The sequence below is a fragment of the Ascaphus truei genome, unplaced genomic scaffold (assembly GCF_040206685.1).
Source record: "Ascaphus truei isolate aAscTru1 unplaced genomic scaffold, aAscTru1.hap1 HAP1_SCAFFOLD_1164, whole genome shotgun sequence".
In the NCBI taxonomy this organism is placed as follows: Eukaryota; Metazoa; Chordata; class Amphibia; order Anura; family Ascaphidae; genus Ascaphus; species Ascaphus truei.
Genome location: NW_027454033.1, coordinates 31,476 through 44,114, shown reverse-complemented (window position 1 = coordinate 44,114; position 12,639 = coordinate 31,476).

Below are 12,639 nucleotides of genomic sequence, written 5' to 3'. Positions count from 1 at the left end.
TGCCAAAAGAGTTGTACGTAATCAGCTTGCGCTGATTATTGTAACGCTAAATTGTACAGGTCAATTAACAGTTGATTGCTGTAGCCGAAGTATTGTACAGGTCAATTAAATTTGATTTCTGTAACCGAAGAAGTATTGTACAGGTCAATTAAATTTGATTTCTGTAACAGGGAATAATGGGAAACCAAAAATTCTCAAAGGATTGTGTGTCTGCAGACAAAGATAATAAAGAATGAATACAGAGAACGAAAAGAGACAATATAAATATATTTTGTTGGCCAGTGAATGGCACTGTTTGTACTATTATCAACTAATTGCGCAGATGTTTAAATGAAAGAGGGGTCTTTTTCTGTGGGATTGATAAGCTCAGGGAGCGCCGTCTCGTGTGTTTTTGAATCCCACAGGGAAACATACCTTACGTTAATATGGGTCAAAAGAATTATGTTGAGGGACAGAAGGGTCCCGCTGCATTAATTTTTACCATTGCCAGGACAGAAGTTAATATAATAACAAGTGAAAAAGAAAGTGAATAGGAAAGAAATAGCAAGTGAATTTGCCGATAGATAATTAAGGCATATGTGTTGTTGAGGAAGTAGATATTGAGGGTTATTTTTATGACAGGTTTATAGGCAGAAATTGGGATAAAATTAGAGACTGTGTGTATATTGTTTGGAAGGGACATAACGTGTTATAAGTGTAAAAAGGTAGGACATGTTGCCAGTAATTGCAGAGCAGCCCTAAGAGAGAGAGTAGAAGAAAAAGAATGGAATTTAAAAGGTTTGTTCGTACTGGCCACACGAATAGGTCTTTTGAACCAGATAATATTCTTTTTCCTTCTGTTCTAATGGCAACTAGAAAGAGAATAAAAGCAGGTTATTTATATGAGAAGCTGATTCGCTGTGTAGGAGAGAAGTTTGTGTCTATGTTCTTTGTGTGTCTGTATTGTGGTTTCTGTATTGTGTGTAAACCAGTAAAAACATGTCAATTGCATTTCTATAGGATTAGGATATGTTGGAGAGATTTTAAGCTTGCACGTATTGTTTAAATTATATAGGGTGTGTTCATAAGTTGATCTAACCTCAGTTTAGTTCATTGTCCCATTTTTTATTTTTTGAAAGGTCATATTTTTTATTTTTGAGAGGCCATATTTTTATTTTTGAGAGGCCATATTTTTATTTTTGAGAGGCCATATTTTTATTTTTGAGAGGCCATACATTTTTTCGGTTTTATTACTGTGTAGAGAGCTCCATTTTTAACTTTGAGCTGAAGTTTCAATCCAGTAATTAATATTTAGAAGACGGAGAAACTGTTTTGTTATCTGTTTTGCACTTTCAAGGTCTTTTTTGGCGAAACGCCCGGGCTGGCAAACTGCCCAAGATAAACAAGCTCTGAAATTTTTCTCTGAGTGTCTTTAAAAAAATAACGCTGTCAGTGTGTACGGCACTGTGCAAAGAGCTTATATTACAAGAAATGTAGTGTGAAGTCCTATACAAAAGCATTTGACTATTATATGAATATGTGATGTATTTTATAACTTCTAACCATTTATTTTTTCCATAGGTGTACAATTTTATTATAAGCAGTAGTTATTGTTAAAATATTTGTAGAATGTTTTGCCAAAGTGGTGCATTGGGAGTCACCTCTCGTTTTTGGATATGTTTTAGGTATAGAGTTAAAGGACAGGTAATATATAGTGGCAAATACAGTTACATAAGTGAGCAGGGTATATATTATATGCAAGGCATTTCACATTTTTTGCAGAATAGTTACAATGGAGTGTTTGGGGTGGAGGCCTGACTGGAATTGGCTTGGGGCATTTGTCTTAGTATAGTAATTATTTAATTGGGAGTGAACACATTTTTGTCCATGACTTTGGATAGTAGTGTATTGCAGTGTATGACTTTATATATATAGCGTCAAAAATGTTCTCAGCACTTCATAAAGAATACAGTAGAGGGAATTATAATAGAATAGTAAGTGCAGCAAAATCAGACAATAGGAAAATAAATCCCTGCTCTTAAGAGCTTACAATCTAAGGTTTAAGGGAAATTTACAGAGATAGCAGGTGAGGGAATAAGTGCTGTAGATGGTAGTGCTTGGCCACAATGGGTGTGGTAGGAGTGACTGTGTGTGAAATAATAGCCATGAGTGCAGGCTATTGGGATGTTTAATTTGTGGGGCAAGTTTTAAGGTTAGTTAGTATTTTATGAAAAGGTTGATACCATTTGCATCAGAGGAGATGACAGTGAGGCATGAATGAGAGCAAGTGTGTATGGGGAGAAGAGAGATTGGTCTGTAGTTTGAGACAGTGTTTTTGTCCCCACTTTTGAAGATTGGCACAGCTCTGGTAGTTTTCCAGGTCTTAGGGGCATGGCCTGTAAACAGGATAGAGTTGATTATGGAAGCAATTGATTTGACAATGGCTGAGGCCCAAAGCCTTAGGAACTTAGATTGTAGTACAGTCAAGTCCACATTAGCTGCTTAGTTTTAAATATGAGGAGCATTAATAGGAGATACCTCTGTCTATATGCGGATGTTAAGACAGTAGTAAACACATTGATACAAGAATTTGTTCTTGGGTATAAATTATCTCCCTATGAGACACTTATGGGATGACTTATGACTATCAGTAGTTCAAAGGAACAAATTAAGGACCATCTATTGGTAATAAAACAATTAATAAGTATTGTATGCCACTAATACATTTTTTGAGTCTCTAGGCATAAGGTATGATAAAAGTGCACCTACACGAGACGGAGTTAAAGGTCAAGTAGTTCCTAAACAAGCATGCTCCTCATCCCAGATGAAAGGGCCCGTACTAACCACCAATACAGCAATTAAAGTGGAAGAGTTCTTTCCCTGGACCCAAAGTACAGTAAAGCTCATTCCAGCTCCACCAAAGACCAAAGGCACCTAAAGCACAGCCGCATCAAGTTAACGTTTTGACGAGACATAAACTTTGACCGTTAACCAACGAAGAAAATAAGATACCAGGCAGAGGCCTGATCTTATCAGGAACATTTCATTTTTTCAAAGACTCAAAACATTCTATTTTTTCAGAGACTCAATATTCCTGATTTCTATCAGAACATTTTATTTTTCAGAGACTCAATATTTTTTATTCTTTAGAGTGTGTTTAAGTTAGAAATTTAAGGTGTATGTACAATTGAGCCTTGATGGGAGGATTGGTTTCCTGGAAGCGTGGCTTGTGAAAGCTCTTGTATGTGTTTTGGCAGTACCCATCACTCTCTATGTATGTGTCATATGCAGCAAAACTTTGATCCAGAAGTGTGTTGCACCTCCAACGAGAGGAGGGGGTCACCCAGGGGGTGTGTCAGCCACAAGGAAAGGATCATAAGTCAGCCATGTTGACCATCGCAGACATTGTCTGTTCTGATATTCTGAGTGAATGATGTATATAATGCATGCAGGGGTGAGGATCATGCATTTTGCTTCCACAGATACCAAACCCCTTCAATTCTCAGTAATAGCTGAAAATATATGATGATAGAGATAGATGCCATTTCCTTTATCTAGCAACTGCATATCCAAAGAAAGGTTGCTTGCATAAAATAAGGTTTTTAGTATTATGTGTATAATGTATGTATTTTTCCATTTTTTAAGGGAACCTCTTTAAAGGGTGTATCACACACTAGGAACAAGAATCAATTTATGGGTCAAGTGTCTCCACCAACCAATGAAACCTGTGTAAAAATGTATGTTCAGTCCGATAACAATTTACAGGAAGGATGTGGCCTTAATTTTGCAGTTTTTAATTTCGTCATTAAACCAAGAACAGGTTCAGATCAGGCTTATGGCCTTACAAAACAGAATGGCTTTAGATTACATTTTAGCATCAAAAGGAGGTGTATGTGCCCTAATTAAAGAACAATGTTGTGTTTTCATCCAAGATCAGAGTGGCAAGGTACAACATGAGTTAGATAAGATAGGAGAAATTCAAGAAAGACTTAGGAAGAGAAGTTCACAGACTGGGACCCTTTGGGGCTGACTGGATTGGTAGGATCACTAGGAGCGAAATTTTTGAATGCAGTAATGTGTGTGATTGTGATACTCGTTGTCATCCATGTTTGTGTTACGTTTGTCAAAGGCATGATCCACAAATATGCAACCCCATCTGCAGACATAATGCCATTGTTTGCAGAACCAATCTACAGCAGTCCCTTGAAGAAAGAAGATGCCAAGTACAATGTTCTAACTCTGGAAAAGAATTTGGCTGCAACGCCATACGAGACTATGACTACATTTGGCAGGCACCCTCGTGCACTGTCCTATACCCTCAAGCAGCATTATGAGATGATGGAGCACCCTTGTGCCTCCCAACGTGTTTCTGGACTAACATCATACCAATAATTCTAAAAAAACAATGTTTTAAAGAATCAGAGGAGGGACTGACAAAGATGAGATATTAGGGGGTCTGGCATAACAACATAACAGCATTTAGGATGAAGCCATTTTGTGTGAATATTTCAATCCGCCATCTTGTCTTGTCTCTGTGAGTCTTAATTTCTGTGTTTCATTTCTGTATAAACAAATGTGTGAAGCAGAGAAGGGAATATTTTCGCTCCTAGCTGAATTTATTGACCCTTCCTCATCCAATCAGCTTCAAATTAAAAGTGTAAACAGGCTAGATATTATGAGAAAGCCTTGTTAGTAGTCTAAGATAAACTGTTTCTCACACAGTGTGCCAAGTGGCAGAACTGACATCACATTTAACCCCATAATGATTTTTAGCTGACAGACAGTTATCCAGTATTGTTATGTATTACAAAATGACATCAGCTTTAGTATTGTTATGTATTACAAAATGAGGTAATGTTTAGTGACGTGCAAGCCCCCCCATAATGGGGTGGAGCTTTAGGATTTAGGGTATAAATATATGGCTTACCATCAGCAAAAAATGAGAAGTGAATCTCCTGATGGTGCTTCTAAATCCAAGATTGTGCAATGTTGGCCATAATGCCTAGGAGTCCGGGGTATATGAATAATATAAATTTATGAATGTGTGACAGGGTATATGGCTCACCATATGAAGCCTAACATGGACAGAGTAAACCTAACCACTTTAAAAGTGAAACCACAAGGAAGCCCCTATATAAAGAAACTCCCAGTGCAATCACTATGTGGATAATCATATCCTGTATCATAGGCTGGAGCCCTGCACATACCCTATAGTCACAATAGCTATAAAAAATAGTAAGTCACTCACTTATTAACCCCTTCTGCTCCATAACTGCGTGCATCCGTTCCGTTTTGTAGATGAAGTCTGTGTAGGGAGATGGTGGAGCACTGCAAAGAATTAGGGCTGGAGGCAAATCCGTGAAAAGTAAAAATGCTTTATTCCAGATGCATGGTAGCAACAGCTACATTAAAAAGGGTCCTCTAACGCGTTTCGCGCTATGACAGCGCTTTATCAAAGAGTGACTCCTGTCTCCCCTGATCCCCCTTATATGCTGTTCCCCACGGAGGTGATTTCGCGCCAAAAATCAGTCAAAACTCTGACTGAAGCTGAAACCACATAAGAAACTACGGTGGCCTCATAGGGTAAAAACACCTCCGTGCTGAAAAAGCAAAGGCGGAAATACAAAAAACTGCATACATAGCCAGATTGATAAGTCTGGTGACAACACATAATACAGACATTATACAAGAGTAAAAAAATGAGATAAATGGATTATAACATACTGAATAAGGAGATGTAAAGTACATAAAGTAAAAAAGCAGCACATATAAAGAAATATAAAATAAATATTTAACTCTCATTAGATAACTGGGAACATGAAGAAATATACCCATCAATAGACCCATCACTCTGATAATAGTGTATCTATTATCACTAAATATAATAATAAACATGAATGTTTAGGTTAACTCAAAATAAATAAATAAACTAGTCTCAATACAAAAATAATGGCAATAATAATAAAGTTAAAGAGATACATATGTATAGTTATCATCTTAAAACAGAAAATTTGAAAAATACATTTATAAAGATCATAATGCTGTTATCACCTAGTAATAGGCTATTGGATTAACTTCATCCTATCAGAGTCACGGATATCAGAAAAAACCTAAGAATAAAGTATATTGATACAAATATTGATTCAATAGAAAAATATATTAGATTGAAATGTATATAATATTAATCATTTCTGTACCTTATAATGAACATATATATTATTGATAAGAGATTAATATGAAAAAATGGAGGTAAAGTCAGTACATATAATGGTTTTATAAAAAATGATTTTATAAAAAATGTATCAGTTCCCAATCTTGATTGATCCCATTTGGGTATAGGGAATCCATGGTGAAGATCCAGAACATCTCACGTCTATTGAGCATGTTCAATCTGTCACCACCACGAATGGGTGGAGGAACATGCTCAATAGCCGAAAAAGAGAAGTTCTGGATACCTCCATGTGGGCAATGGGCAAAATGACGTGACACCGGATGTGTGGTAGTAAGATTTTTTATAGCTCTGACATGCTCCATTATCCTAATTTTCAGAGGTCTTATAGTGCGTCCAATGTAGTGTTTACCACACCCACACTTAAGTATGTACACAATGAAGCTGGAATTACAATTAATAAATGTGGATATTTTTATCGTTTTTTTGGGTTTTAAAGCATTGATGCATTTGAGTGGCGTTGCATATTGACAGACCACACAATGGGCACATTTAAAAAAACCTTTAGGTATATTAGAAATGTGATGTGGACGATCGGAGTGAAACAGGCTTGGTGACAGAAAACCTGCCAATGACTTCGCTTTTTTGAAAACAAATTTTGGTCCCTCTTTAACTACATTTTGCAAATCTTTGTCCAATTTAAGGGTATCCCAATGTTTGTAAATGATGCGTCTAATGGAGTCTGCCTGTTTACACTGTTGCGTTACAAAAAAAGGGGGCCTATTGTCCATTTCCTTTGTCATCATGGTTCTTTTATCCTTATTTTTATAATTCTTACCACTAGTGAAGAGATCTGTGCGATCTAGAGTTTTTACAACATCAAGGGATTCCAAAATATGAACTTTATTATATCCTCTCTTGAGGAACCTCTGAACCAGATCCTCAGATTGTGTATTAAAGGATTCCTCAGTAGAGCAAAGCCTTCTCAGTCGCAAAAATTGCCCTTTCAAAATCCCCTTTTTGAGAGGCCTGGAGTGATTGCTGCTTGCCATCAAGAACGCATTGCGTGAATTGGGCTTCCTATGGACGTCCGTCTGAATAACTTTATTGACATCTATGTACAACACCATGTCCAAATATGTAATGTGTTGAATATTAAAATCATAAGTGAATTTGAGATTGTATTGGTTAATATTAAGAGTGTTAAAGAAAGCTTCAAATAAAAGAAAATCACCATCCCAAATAAAGAACAGATCGTCGATATAACGCCTGTAAAAGATAATGTGCTCTCTAAAAGGGTTCTGATCACTAAAAATAAAAATAGATTCCCAGAAACCCATGAACAAATTAGCATAAGATGGTGCAAATGAAGTCCCCATAGCGGTGCCCTTAAGTTGTAAGAAAAATTGTGAATCAAACGTAAAATAATTGTGTGTTAATAAAAATGTGATACATTCAATCAGAAACGTGCAAAGTGTAATAGGTAGTTTGGATAGATGAAGATAATGTTGTACAGCAGAAATCCCTTGGTTGTGTTGTATAATGCTATAAAGTGACGTGACGTCACAAAACCTCTTACAGTTGGGCTACTATGGACGTCAAGTCACTTTATAGCATTATACAACACAACCAAGGGATTTCTGCTGTACAACATTATCTTCATCTATCCAAACTACCTATTACACTTTGCACGTTTCTGATTGAATGTATCACATTTTTATTAACACACAATTATTTTACGTTTGATTCACAATTTTTCTTACAACTTAAGGGCACCGCTATGGGGACTTCATTTGCACCATCTTATGCTAATTTGTTCATGGGTTTCTGGGAATCTATTTTTATTTTTAGTGATCAGAACCCTTTTAGAGAGCACATTATCTTTTACAGGCGTTATATCGACGATCTGTTCTTTATTTGGGATGGTGATTTTCTTTTATTTGAAGCTTTCTTTAACACTCTTAATATTAACCAATACAATCTCAAATTCACTTATGATTTTAATATTCAACACATTGCATATTTGGACATGGTGTTGTACATAGATGTCAATAAAGTTATTCAGACGGACGTCCATAGGAAGCCCAATTCACGCAATGCGTTCTTGATGGCAAGCAGCAATCACTCCAGGCCTCTCAAAAAGGGGATTTTGAAAGGGCAATTTTTGCGACTGAGAAGGCTTTGCTCTACTGAGGAATCCTTTAATACACAATCTGAGGATCTGGTTCAGAGGTTCCTCAAGAGAGGATATAATAAAGTTCATATTTTGGAATCCCTTGATGTTGTAAAAACTCTAGATCGCACAGATCTCTTCACTAGTGGTAAGAATTATAAAAATAAGGATAAAAGAACCATGATGACAAAGGAAATGGACAATAGGCCCCCTTTTTTTGTAACGCAACAGTGTAAACAGGCAGACTCCATTAGACGCATCATTTACAAACATTGGGATACCCTTAAATTGGACAAAGATTTGCAAAATGTAGTTAAAGAGGGACCAAAATTTGTTTTCAAAAAAGCGAAGTCATTGGCAGGTTTTCTGTCACCAAGCCTGTTTCACTCCGATCGTCCACATCACATTTCTAATATACCTAAAGGTTTTTTTAAATGTGCCCATTGTGTGGTCTGTCAATATGCAACGCCACTCAAATGCATCAATGCTTTAAAACCCAAAAAAACGATAAAAATATCCACATTTATTAATTGTAATTCCAGCTTCATTGTGTACATACTTAAGTGTGGGTGTGGTAAACACTACATTGGACGCACTATAAGACCTCTGAAAATTAGGATAATGGAGCATGTCAGAGCTATAAAAAATCTTACTACCACACATCCGGTGTCACGTCATTTTGCCCATTGCCCACATGGAGGTATCCAGAACTTCTCTTTTTCGGCTATTGAGCATGTTCCTCCACCCATTCGTGGTGGTGACAGATTGAACATGCTCAATAGACGTGAGATGTTCTGGATCTTCACCATGGATTCCCTATACCCAAATGGGATCAATCAAGATTGGGAACTGATACATTTTTTATAAAATCATTTTTTATAAAACCATTATATGTACTGACTTTACCTCCATTTTTTCATATTAATCTCTTATCAATAATATATATGTTCATTATAAGGTACAGAAATGATTAATATTATATACATTTCAATCTAATATATTTTTCTATTGAATCAATATTTGTATCAATATACTTTATTCTTAGGTTTTTTCTGATATCCGTGACTCTGATAGGATGAAGTTAATCCAATAGCCTATTACTAGGTGATAACAGCATTATGATCTTTATAAATGTATTTTTCAAATTTTCTGTTTTAAGATGATAACTATACATATGTATCTCTTTAACTTTATTATTATTGCCATTATTTTTGTATTGAGACTAGTTTATTTATTTATTTTGAGTTAACCTAAACATTCATGTTTATTATTATATTTAGTGATAATAGATACACTATTATCAGAGTGATGGGTCTATTGATGGGTATATTTCTTCATGTTCCCAGTTATCTAATGAGAGTTAAATATTTATTTTATATTTCTTTATATGTGCTGCTTTTTTACTTTATGTACTTTACATCTCCTTATTCAGTATGTTATAATCCATTTATCTCATTTTTTTACTCTTGTATAATGTCTGTATTATGTGTTGTCACCAGACTTATCAATCTGGCTATGTATGCAGTTTTTTGTATTTCCGCCTTTGCTTTTTCAGCACGGAGGTGTTTTTACCCTATGAGGCCACCGTAGTTTCTTACGTGGTTTCAGCTTCAGTCAGAGTTTTGATTGATTTTTGGCGCGAAATCACCTCCGTGGGGAACAGCATATAAGGGGGATCAGGGGAGACAGGAGTCACTCTTTGATAAAGCGCTGTCATAGCGCGAAACGCGTTAGAGGACCCTTTTTAATGTAGCTGTTGCTACCATGCATCTGGAATAAAGCATTTTTACTTTTCACGGATTTGCCTCCAGCCCTAATTCTTTGCAGTGCTCCACCATCTCCCTACACAGACTTCATATGGCATACCATGTTTATTGTGGGGAGAGCTTTTGTTTTGAAGCTGTCTCTGTTGTGCACTTGACTTGAATAAATTCACGTGTTATTCTGTTTTCAAAATAACCTCAGACTGTGTTTTTTATTTACGCTTTTCACAAAACTAACAATGAAAGAATAGTACATTCCCCATTTTCAGCTAAGTCCACATTTTTTCCATACCAATCAAAAGGAGCATTTATAGAAACATTTTATGCTATGGTACTTAAAGATTTTGAATCCATGTGTCAAAATACCACCACTATACAAAATAGGAATCTATCAAAAGAGGAGAATATTGCACTTAAAGAACTGAGCAATATGAATAATCTTGTCATCAGACAAGCAGACAAGGGAGGGGGCATAGTCCTGAAAGATAGAGCTGATTATCTCACTGAAGCCTATCGATTATTAGGCGATCATACCTCCTATCTTGTTCTGGGTAAAGATCCTATGGAAGATTTCCATGTTCAATATAAGGACTTTCTCACTAAGGCCCTTGTTATGAATATTATTAGTAAAGCAGAGTTTGGCTTTCTTTTCATACGTTCTCCCAGAACTCCAATATTTTATCATATCCCTAAACTGCATAAACATATTTCTACTCCTCCTGGTAGACCCATTGTTTCAGGGGTGGAGTCGATGACATCCAGCGTGTCCCAATATGTGGACTATTTTTTACAACCTTTAGTGAGCAAATTAAAATCTTATCTCAGGGACACGCTGCATGTCCTTGACTCCATCTCTGGAATTAAATGGAAGCCCACATACATTTGGGCCACATGTGATATAATATCCCTATACACATGTATCAAGCATAGTAAGGGTGTACAGGCTATTAAACATTTTTTGGACATGGAAGTTAACATATGCAATTTACAATCCACTTTTATTTTACAGGCTATTTCTTTCATTCTAGAGCACAATTATTTTTTGTTTGAGAACTCTTATTATTTACAGGTCTGTGGGACGGCCATGGCCACCAGGTTCGCCCCCAGCTATGCGAACCTCTACATGGGTTTGTGGGAGGAACTCCATGTTTGGGGTAATGCAGATCTGGGGGCTGTCCTGGTGTTCTATGGCCGTTACATAGACGACATTATTCTAATTTGGGATGGACATTTGGAACATTTGGAGAGTAAATTAAATTCTTTCAACGATAATGACATGGATCTAAAATTCACATTTAATCTCAACAAAAAAAGTATAGTGTTTCTGGATTTAGATTTGGAGGCTAGTGACAATGGTGAGATCATCACCAAAACTCATTTCAAAACGGTCGCAACAAACAGTTATTTGCACAAAAGAAGTAACCATTACAAAAGATGGTTGGACAATATCCCCAGGGGCCAATTTCTCAGAATCAGGAGAAATTGTTCTCTTGATTCTGACTTTTTGGCCCAGGGGGAATTATTGGTCAAAAGGTTTTTAGCCAAAGGTTATAACATTCATACCATTTTGGAGATATTCAGACAAGTGAGTGCTTTGGATCGTGTGGCTTTGCTCAACAAATCTAAGAAAAACTATTTGAAAGATAGACCGGCCAATGTTGACACAATAGGTAGATCTGTCAAATCACCCTTATTCATTACTACATATAACAACTCAGCGAAGGGTATTGCATCCATTTTAAACAAACATTGGAGCATTATGTTAAGGGATCCTATTATTGGTCAGAAGTTGCCACCTAATATTCCTATCATCTACAAGAAAGCTAGAAATTTAAAAACTCTGTTGGCCCCCAGTCGCCTAAAGCAGACTATTGGTTTTCCCACATCTAGGATAACAGAAAAGGGCAATTCTACCTGTGGACGCAATAGATGCCTAACATGTAGACACATAAGTAAGGGTAACCAAGTTATCTCCTACCATAACAAATCCATTCATACAATAAAAGGTCAGATCAACTGTTTATCTACATTTGTCATCTATATCATCACATGTCCGTGTGGTTATCAGTATGTGGGGAGTACTACACGGACTTTGAGCACAAGGTTTTTGGAGCACAGACGAAATATCATTCATGGAATCACTACTCATAACCTGTCTCGACACTTTTTGGAAAAGCACAACAAGGATCCATCTTCCCTGGTGGTGATGGGTCTAGAAATAGTACCTTCAACATTACTCAGTGGTGATAGAGTCAAGAGACTGAATTTAAGAGAGACCTACTGGATATACATGTTGGATACATTGAGCCCGGGTGATCTCAATGACTGTATCGATACTAGTACTATTGTATAGCCTTCTCTTTCTAGCTCACCGGTGGGATCTCAGAGGTCTGGGTTGAACGTGTGTAGCATGTTCCCTCTGTTTCCCAGGTGGTGGACTTAGTGAGGGACCCCTGGTCGGGATTGCATTTAAGTATTTTATAATAATTATAATACACACTGTATGCATAAGTAATCACACATGTATTTACACAACATTTATTTTGATTATAACA